Genomic DNA, 9,625 nt, shown 5'->3' on the forward strand with positions numbered 1-9,625 from the left:
TTTTAAAATTGTAGGATGTATAATAACTTAATATCTTGCTTCTCAGATCTGCTCCATGTGCTGAACCACATATTAAGGTGTGTATGGAAGTCAAGTTCCTGAAGTCAAATACTTACCTCCTCAAAAGTCAGTTTATTGTGTAGAAAGAAGGAAATATATCCAGAAATATAATACCTGTACAGCAATGGTGAGAGGAGTCACAAGTTGTTTTGGTTCTGGCTTATCAAAAAAATCTTATTAAGTATATTTGGTTAATTCACTTGTTCTGTATTCACTTACTCTACCAGAACAAACTTGTGGCTGTGAACATAAATTTATGTTTATTAATTCATAAATATACTGATATGAGCACATATAAATGAGGAGAAAATTTACCAGACATAAATGAAATGTGACTAATTTTGGTAAAAAAATTTAAGTAACTGAGGTATTAGCGAATTAATTTGACTAATATTATTTATTCATTTAGTTAAGTAAGTGTAAGAATAAAATTGACATTTTACCTAGAGATTCAAAACTATTATATATTAAATGAATTAATTTTTCTGTCTTGACTGAGTCATTTTATATAACCAACCTACTCAAGTTTAATTTTCAAAATCAAAATAGCCAGATTGCCAGAAAATTGGAGGAAAATAAAAATATTTTCAACATATTCATATAAACACCAACTTTCACACTATTCAAAAAATACACTGGATATTGATAATGCTAGACATTTTTTTCTTTCCAAATGACTTCACTTTGGTAATGATGTTCATTCATTTATACTTAGTTGAGTTACAAATCTTTTGACACTCCTCCAGTCTTCTATTTCCTCATGTTATTCTCACTGCCAACCTTGCTATTTCTTCACAACTCCAACCATGTACCACTACAAGGCTTTTGCAGTTACTGCATGGAATGTTCTTATTCCACTTGGGTCTTTTAAAATATTGCCTCACCATAGAGTCCTCCTCTAACCACCTTTATAAATCGTCATTTTCTGTTCACCATGTAAGCTGTCCCTTCTCCCTACATTTATCTTAATAATCCTTAACAGTTCTCACACATTGTATCTGTTTATTTGTTCTATTGTTTATTTCTCCCACTACAATTAAAATCCTATGAGTACGGTGGTTTTATCTGTTCCATTTACATTATTCTCAAAACTTAAATGAATGTTTGTTTCATAGTAGATTCTCAGCAAATACCTGTTAAATGAATAAAATAATTAAACTTTGAATTCAATTGTATCAATATTTTTAAATCTTTGAACATTTATGGTTATATGCTATCAGCAATAAGAAAAGCCATGTAGGTATACTTCTAGAAAAGTTCAGGAGGCACATTGATTTTTCTGTTTTGTGGCAATATTGTTATTTGCATTTCCAGCCCCTCTTTCCCTTCCCACATTTTGAAATGGTGATTTTTTTTTTTTTTGGAAATCTCCTCCTCAATTAATTCATTTGAAACTATCTCATAATTTGTATTTAGAAATGATCTCATTAACTGACAAGTAACATGACTATTAGGTAATTGTTTAGAAAAATATGAATTATAAAATTAAAGGCTTAATACCTGATCACATTGTAAAATTACTTCATACATATAAATTAAACAAGTGAAATTATTTCAAATATTCATGAAAAACAGAGCATAACAATATCTGTCAGCTGTATCAATAACATACATTCCATATGCTAACGTAGGGAACAATATTTGTAATTTTTAATCATCAGAGAGCTCTATATAGCACAAAACCTATAAACCACAAAACGATTCAAGGGAATGGGCACTCATGTCTAATTTACATTCTCTGCACAGTACCTTTTACTACTCAGTACTTGTAAGATGACATTTGAATGTGCTAAAGTGCTGAGGTTGGTACTTCTTATGCCGTGTGATATGACACAAATATTCACTACTGTCTGTATGGTGATCTTTCACTAGCTGTAATAACTGTCTTTTCATTTCTTTATTATAAATTTTTTTAATTGCACAAATTTACAGTATATAGTGTGTTTATCTTTTTCATAAATTACATTTACTTTTAAATGATGAATAAAAACATGAAAAGTGTACATATTAATGAGTGCCATGATGCTGTGATACATATATTCACTGTATAATGTTTAAATCAGGTTAAACACACCTCCTCCACATTTTGTCATTTCTTTATAGTATAAACATTCAAAGTCCATTCTTCTAGATTCTTGGGATGTACAGCACATCACTGTTCTGTATGGTCACCTGCTCTTGCTGTCATCTAACTGCAACTTAGTGCCCACTGATTAACCTCTCTTTCTCTCTCCCTCCTCCCCACTCACCCCAGCATCTAGTAGTTAACACTCCACTATCAATTTCTAGGAGATCAACAGTTTGGGGTTTCATATATAAATGGAATACAAGTATATCCAGTGATATGTGTCTTTCTGTGCTTTGTTTATTGTACTTATCATAATTATTGACAATTCCATCCATACTGAAAAACCCTGAAGAAACTAAGTATAGAAGTATCACACCTTAACATAAAAAAAGGCTGTGATATGACCAACCCCAGAGCCGTCATCATGTTGAATGGAGAAAACCTGAAAGCATTTCCTCTAATATCAGGAACAAGACAAAGTCCCCACTCTCACCACTCTTATACAATATCATACTCGAAATTTTAAACAGAGCCCATGAGGCTTGAAAAAGAAATAGAGGGGAGATAAATTGTAAAGTAAGTAGTAAATTATCCCTGTTTGCAGATAATATGATTCTGTGTTTAGAGGACTCTAAAGACTCCTCCAAAAGACTCTTGTAGATAATAAACAAATTCAGCAAAGTCGCAGGATAATATCAACATATAAATATTTGAAGCTGGTCCATATGCCAACTGTGAATGAGACTGAGAAATGAGTAAGGAAAACAATCCCATTCACAATTGTTCCAAAAAAGCAATACTACCTAAGAATAAACCTAATCAAGGATGTGGGAGACCACCACAATGAAAATTAAGAAAATTGCAAAACAATGAAAGAATAAATGAAGATGGAAAGATCTCCTTTATTCATGAATGGGAAGGATTAATATTGCTCATATGATCATATTGTCAACAGGAATCAATAAATCAATGAAATTACCATCAAAATACCAATGACAGTCTTTGAAATGTGCCGATGCACAAGAGATGCCAAATGACTACAGCAATCCCACACAGATGAAGAGCAATGCTGGAAGCATCTCAATACCTGACTTCAAATATACTATAAAGGCATAAAACAAAATAGCATAACATTGGCATACAATAGATGTGTAGATTAATGGACTAGAATAGAAGTAACAGACATAAACCCAAGAATCTACAGCCATTTGTTTCTCAACTGAGGTGACAAAAACATACATTGGATTAAAGACACCGTCTTCAAAAATTAGTGCTGGGAAAATTGTATATTCACTTGCACAATTTTGAATCTAGATCCCTAGGTCTCATCCTGTACAAAAAATCAATTCAAACTAGATCAAAAACCTTAATGTAAGATCTGAAACTCTGAAATTATGACAAGAAAACACACAGGAAAGACCCAAATTATTGATATAGGCCGATATTTCCTGGACAGGACTAATAGTTCTGGAAATAAAAGCAAGAACTGAAAAATGAGATTACACCAAGTTAAAGAGCTTTTGCATAAAGGGCAGTGGAATGTGATGGCCATCATTATCCAAAGTACATGTATGAAGACTCGAATTGGATGTCAACATACTTTATATATAAACAGATATGAAAAATTGTTCATAACTTTCCTGTGTTCATATATGAATATTCCACAAGTGACATCACATAGAGCCACAATAATGGATCCTAATAAGAATGTTATACTCCATGTATGTATAATACGTTAAAATGCATTCTACAGTCATGAATATCTTAGAACAAATAATAATAGTAACAACAACGAAGTCTAGAAAAATTTAGAGAAAAAGAAATTCTCACACATTTTTGGTGAGAATGCAAAACAGTACGAAAACTGGAAAACTGTAGAGTGAGTTGTTTCTCAGAAAAATAAAAATAGATCTACCATATGATGCAGCTATACAACATCTCAGTATATACCCAAAGGAAAGTCACCATGCAAAAGAGGTACCTGCGTATCCATGTCTCCTGTGGACTTTTAACAATTACCAAGTTATGGAATCAGGATCTACGTTCCATCAAAGATGAATAAGAAAACATGATAGACACATGCACAAACAGGAGTGTTATCCACCAATAAATGAAATCATGCCATTTGCAGAAAAAAAAATGGATAGAATAAGAGATTATCATGTCAGCAAAATAAATCAGAAAGAGAAAACAAAAAAATACTTGTTTTCTTTTAATGTGGAAGTCTGGGAGGTGGCGGGGGAGACAGCCTGAAAGCAGTAGAGAGACTCTTAGGGAAGAGAAAAAGGACTGGTGAGTAAGGAGAATATAGAAGAGTAGCAGGAGTAAGATGAAAGCACGACATATGCATTTATTGAAATATCATGGTAAAAAACATAAGTTTGCATAATTAATATGCATAAATAATTAGACTTCAAAACTAACAATGTGATAGAACCACAAAAGAAACAGAACAATCAAAACAATCCTGAGCTTTGGTGGTGGGGGTTTAAAAAGTTGGAGCTATCACAATAACTGACTTCAAAATATGTAAGTTACAACTAAAACTTTGGTGATAGTTAGCAGATTATCATGTTCCTGGCATTACATGTAGACCAATGGGTCAGAACCTGGGAACTCTGAAATTAAGTCATATGTATACCCAGAGCCAATTTTTGACAAAGGTGCAAAGATCATATGGCCAAAGGAACATCCTCTTCAATAAATGGTGCTTCCAATAACTTTTTCGAATGCACTCTTGACCTCCTTGTTCCTGAGGCTATAGACCACTGGATTCAGCATGGGGATGACCATCGTATAAAAGACAGAGGCAAATTTGTCCGTATCCATGGAGTGACTGGAGCTGGGCTGTAAGTACATGAAGATAATTGTCCCATAGAAGATGGAGACTGCAGTGAAGTGGGAGGCACAGGTGGACAGAGCCTTCTGATATCCTGCAACTGAGTGCATCTTTAGGATGGTGATGAATATGAATAAGTAGGATACCAAGACGACTAGAAGGGCAAAAAGAACATTGAAGCTGGCTACATAAACAAGAACCAGCTCATTGACGTGTCTATCAGAGCAAGACAGAGCCATGACTGCTGGAACACCACAGAAAAGTGATGGACCACATTGGACTTACAGAAGGAGAGACTGAATGATTCCCCAACATGGATGGAGACATTCAGGAAACCTCCCAGGTAGCAGCCTGCAGCCAGACACGCACACACATGTGTTGTCATGGTGGTGGTGTAGTGCAGGGGCTTACACACTGCAGCATAGCGGTCATAGGCCATTGCGGCCAAGAATAAATTTTCCACACTGGCAAATCCTCCAAACAAGAAGGCCTGAGCAACACAGGCATTGTAGGAAATTTGGCAATTTCCTAAAATGAGTCCAGCCATGACTGTGGGAGTGACTGCTGAGGAGCAACAGAAATCTGCCAGAGACAGGTTACCCAGGAAAAAGTACATGGGAGTGTGGAGACGAGAGTCCAAGAGGATCAGTATGATCATTCCCCAGGTTCCCAACCACATTGATGAAGTAGATGAGGATGATCATGATAAAGAGGGCCACCTGTAGTTCTGGGGCACTGGTGAGTCCTAGGAGGATGAACTCGGTCACTTCTGTTCTGTTCTCCATCAATGTTGCTGGGGAAATCAGGAGATGCACTGTAGCAGAGAGGAATAAAAATGAGGCACTGAACATAGTAGAGACTGCAGTGAGATCGGAATGTTTATGTACCATGTGCATTATTTTATTACTGTAGCCACACTATGTACTTCAAATTTCTCATCACTTAAAATGAGCTTAACAATATAATTGAGTGTATTACTTATCTCTACAGCTCCAGAATGTTGAATGAGGAGTCTACATGGATCATGTTCATGATTTATGAATTTGATATCTGTGAGAGCTTTTTGAAAATTTAGTAGGTTATACTTGACAGTGTTGGAATTAATAATTCAATCAGTTCCTGTTTTCCTGTCTTGGTGAACTCACAAATTCCTTCTGTATAGCTCATGTGTCAGGAATTTGTCTGGATTCTGGACATTATATCTATAGTCCCTGATTTTCTCAAAAGGTTTATGACGTTGGACAGTTGTTAATTTAATTTAGATTGTGTGACACCAGAGGCTGAGTAATGTATGTGTGTTTATAGAAGTATTAATTGGAAAGCTTTGGTCTCATACATAATGGTTACCATGACTGATGGCCTAAATTAAACTTGAAGTGAGTTGCAATTTACAGTTACTCATTGTCTCCATTGGTCCAAGCTCAGTGTTTGGATTTTGCAGCAGTTTCCTGAGATATATGCATGGTGGAGGCGGTGAGATAACGGGGACCATGGAGACAGTTCTGGTAGGAGAGGGCACAGCATCAGTGCAGGGCTGGTCTCTGGGCAGAGGTGCACATCAACCCTACATCTACAAGCTAAGAATCACTGCTATAACCTAACTTCCCTGTACCAGATTTTCTTACTTACAAAATGAAGATGGTATTGACCCTCCCTCAAGTCATCATTGTGATAATTGAGATAATACATGAAAAACAAGTGAATGCAGAGTGTTTAAAACAACCTGAAAAGTGCTATCTATACTATTATTAAAAGGATGGACTTAGGGTCTCACTGTGGTTTGAGAAAGGTGGGTACCAACATGGGGGGCTTCAAACTTGGGTCAGGTCAGTCATCTAAAAGCCTCTTCCTTAAGTTTCTTTTTCTTACTAGTCCCCCAAGTCCACTGCTATTTTGTGTGCCTTCTGTTCACACTCTGTCCATGATCTGCCCATAAAATTGAAGGCATTCCATCGAGCCCCTCTTCTGTTTAATTTCTTTGAAGTCCCTATATTTTCTCTTGAGTTGAAGTGTGTTCATTTTCTCATCACTGTAAATCTATAGTTGAATCACAGATATTAGTGGTCAGATATTCGTATTTTCAGGGTTACTTTAGCCTGCAGATCTGTTTTGGTGGAAAACTCCAACTTTAAATATTTTTATTTGGTGAAGCATATCAACCATGTTTTTCAAATCTTTTAATTTTAATTTGAGACATTTGAAGACACTAATTTCCTCCTAACAATGATTCCCTACTATTCCCATCATTTTCTTGGCAACTTTACAAGTTCAGCCCAGGTAGGCTTTATGATTACTGATGTTAATATCCATATATTTTTAACTCAGAGTTTTCTCCAGTATGCGACAGGAGATTTAGATATAAGTACCTGTGTGACTGTGTGTGCATTTGTGCCTCTGTATATGTAGGATTTCTTTTTTTTTCTTACTATTAAGACAAATGATAACTTAAGAATTTAAACAATATTCTAAAATTCCAAAAGTATATTGAAAAGATTCAAGAATCAATACTTAAACTGAGTTGAATATTAGTTAAAAGCTCACAACTTTAGCTATATCCCCATCAGTATTTGTAGACCTGCCGCTAGTAATAAGAATAAGAATGGGATTATGGGCAGAATGTTAAAATGAAGTTCACATTTTGCTAATTCATTAGGTCCCTTCCTGTTTAAAGAAGGGCCACTGAACTCTCTGTTTGTGCCTTTTAATCTCTAGTGAGAAACCACCAGGTTGTGAACAAATTGAAATTACCATCTATTTATTCAGAGTTTGATCTAACCTTTAAAACATATTTTTAAAAAGCAGCAAGATGATCTTTGATAAATATCACTAAATTTTGTCCTGATGACCTTTTGATATTTATACTCCAGCCTCACTTCAGTGTTTTAGAAAAACGGTCAGAACCCCAACTTCTGTGCTCACGTAACTCATGGAAGCTTCAGCTGTCCCACTACCTTTCATGAACAGCAATTTTCAATAAACTTTCACATTGATTATAGAAGCTTACCTTGCTCTTCAAACCCAAATGATAGTCAGTCCTGAACAGAGAATCTGAAACCAGAAATTCTTCCATTGAATAACACATGGTGGGAGCAGCTCTCTTGTGGGGAGTGAACAACATATTCTAAGGTCCCATGTGGAGAAAAGACCAGTAAGCATTTGGGTCCTGATTTCAATGTATTCTTACTGTGTCTATGGAGGATTCATCTCCTCCTGATTTGTAAAAGAAACATTACAATGTTACATCTCCTACATCATCTACAGTAGTATGCTTGCAAATAATAAAATTTAAACACAGCTAGCTTAGTGGTCATGATTTCAGAGTCAAATCAATAGAATTCAGTCTTGGGGTAATTCTCTTGACTACAGTAGTGCACTCACAGCAAGGCACTAACAGATATTAATATACAGATGAATTAATAATGACAGTGCATGCCATCCTCTCTCTCTAAAATAAACACCTGGCATTATGTCAGACTTCAGAGACGAATGCATGTACATCAGCAGGGAACAATGCATACACAGAGCTCTCCTGGGATGTCCTCCCACGAGGGAACCTTCAGTGCTTCTCTCACTTTTTAAGGAAAAAAGCAATTAAACTATCTTTGGAATCAGCTGAATAGTTTAAGTGTGCACAAGTATTATTATATTATTATATTTCATTTTCAATCTTTAGTATATAAATGAAAGACCAGTATGCACAATTGTTAATATCGAGCTTTAATTATTTTCCAAATGTATAGTAAAACTACTATCACAATCAACCATAATAAATTTTCTTAACCATGATGGTCAATTATATCACCCACCTACTGCCCTGGAAAACACCATCAATTTTTTCCTTTTGGTTTTGCCTTTTCAAGAATGTCCTAACCTAGACCTCTAGAATATATTACCTATATTTCATTCAATTAGTGTAATGCAACCAAGGACTATTCATACTATTATGTATATCAGTAATTTTCATTACGCATATTGAGTTTTATTTACATTCCCTAGTTGAGGGACATTAATGCTGTTTCCAGTTTGGGAGGTTAAAAATAAAGGACTTCTTACTTTTATTTTCCCTAAGAGTTTTTTGTTTTATTTTCTTTTATTTTGTTTTGTTTTGAAGATATGTTTCATTTAATTGAGCAAATACATAGGAAACACTGCCTCACTCGTCCTGTGAGGTCAGCGTAACCTCACAGCAAAGCTAGACCAAAAAAATTAATAAATAAAACTATAGACCAATACCCCTTTTTAATATAGTGATGTTAAAAACACTCACAGGACAAATCCATAAATTAACATAACTATAAATCATGACTGTGTTGTATTTACTCCAAGAATGTAAAGATGCTTAGGTAAAGAAAAAGAAAGCCATGTAATTAACCATATTATTATAGTGAAGAGAACAACAAGATCATTTCTGTAATCTGGAATAAGCACCTGCTGAAGTTTTAATTCTTTCTTGAAAAGAATACTCAGAAGGCTAGGAACTGAAGAGAACATCCACAAACTAAAGAGAACTTGTAGAAACCACAGCTAAAGACTTCCCCAAACATCAGATACAAGGATTGCTGCTCTCATCACTCATGTTCAAAATTGTACCAGAAGTTGAAGGCAGGCCAAGGGTCAGGGAAATAAAAGATACCAAATTGGAAAGAAAGAAATCTATG

General features: G+C 35.1%; 1 pseudogene; it reads right to left on the bottom strand.

Annotated features, from left to right (window-relative positions):
* Window positions 1–4,825: 4,825 nt before the first annotated feature.
* LOC113195114 (olfactory receptor 5B3-like) lies at window positions 4,826–5,752 on the bottom strand (annotated as a pseudogene).
* Between the last annotated feature and the right edge of the window lie 3,873 nt (window positions 5,753–9,625).

The sequence above is a fragment of the Urocitellus parryii genome, chromosome 4 (genome assembly GCF_045843805.1).
Source record: "Urocitellus parryii isolate mUroPar1 chromosome 4, mUroPar1.hap1, whole genome shotgun sequence".
In the NCBI taxonomy this organism is placed as follows: Eukaryota; Metazoa; Chordata; class Mammalia; order Rodentia; family Sciuridae; genus Urocitellus; species Urocitellus parryii.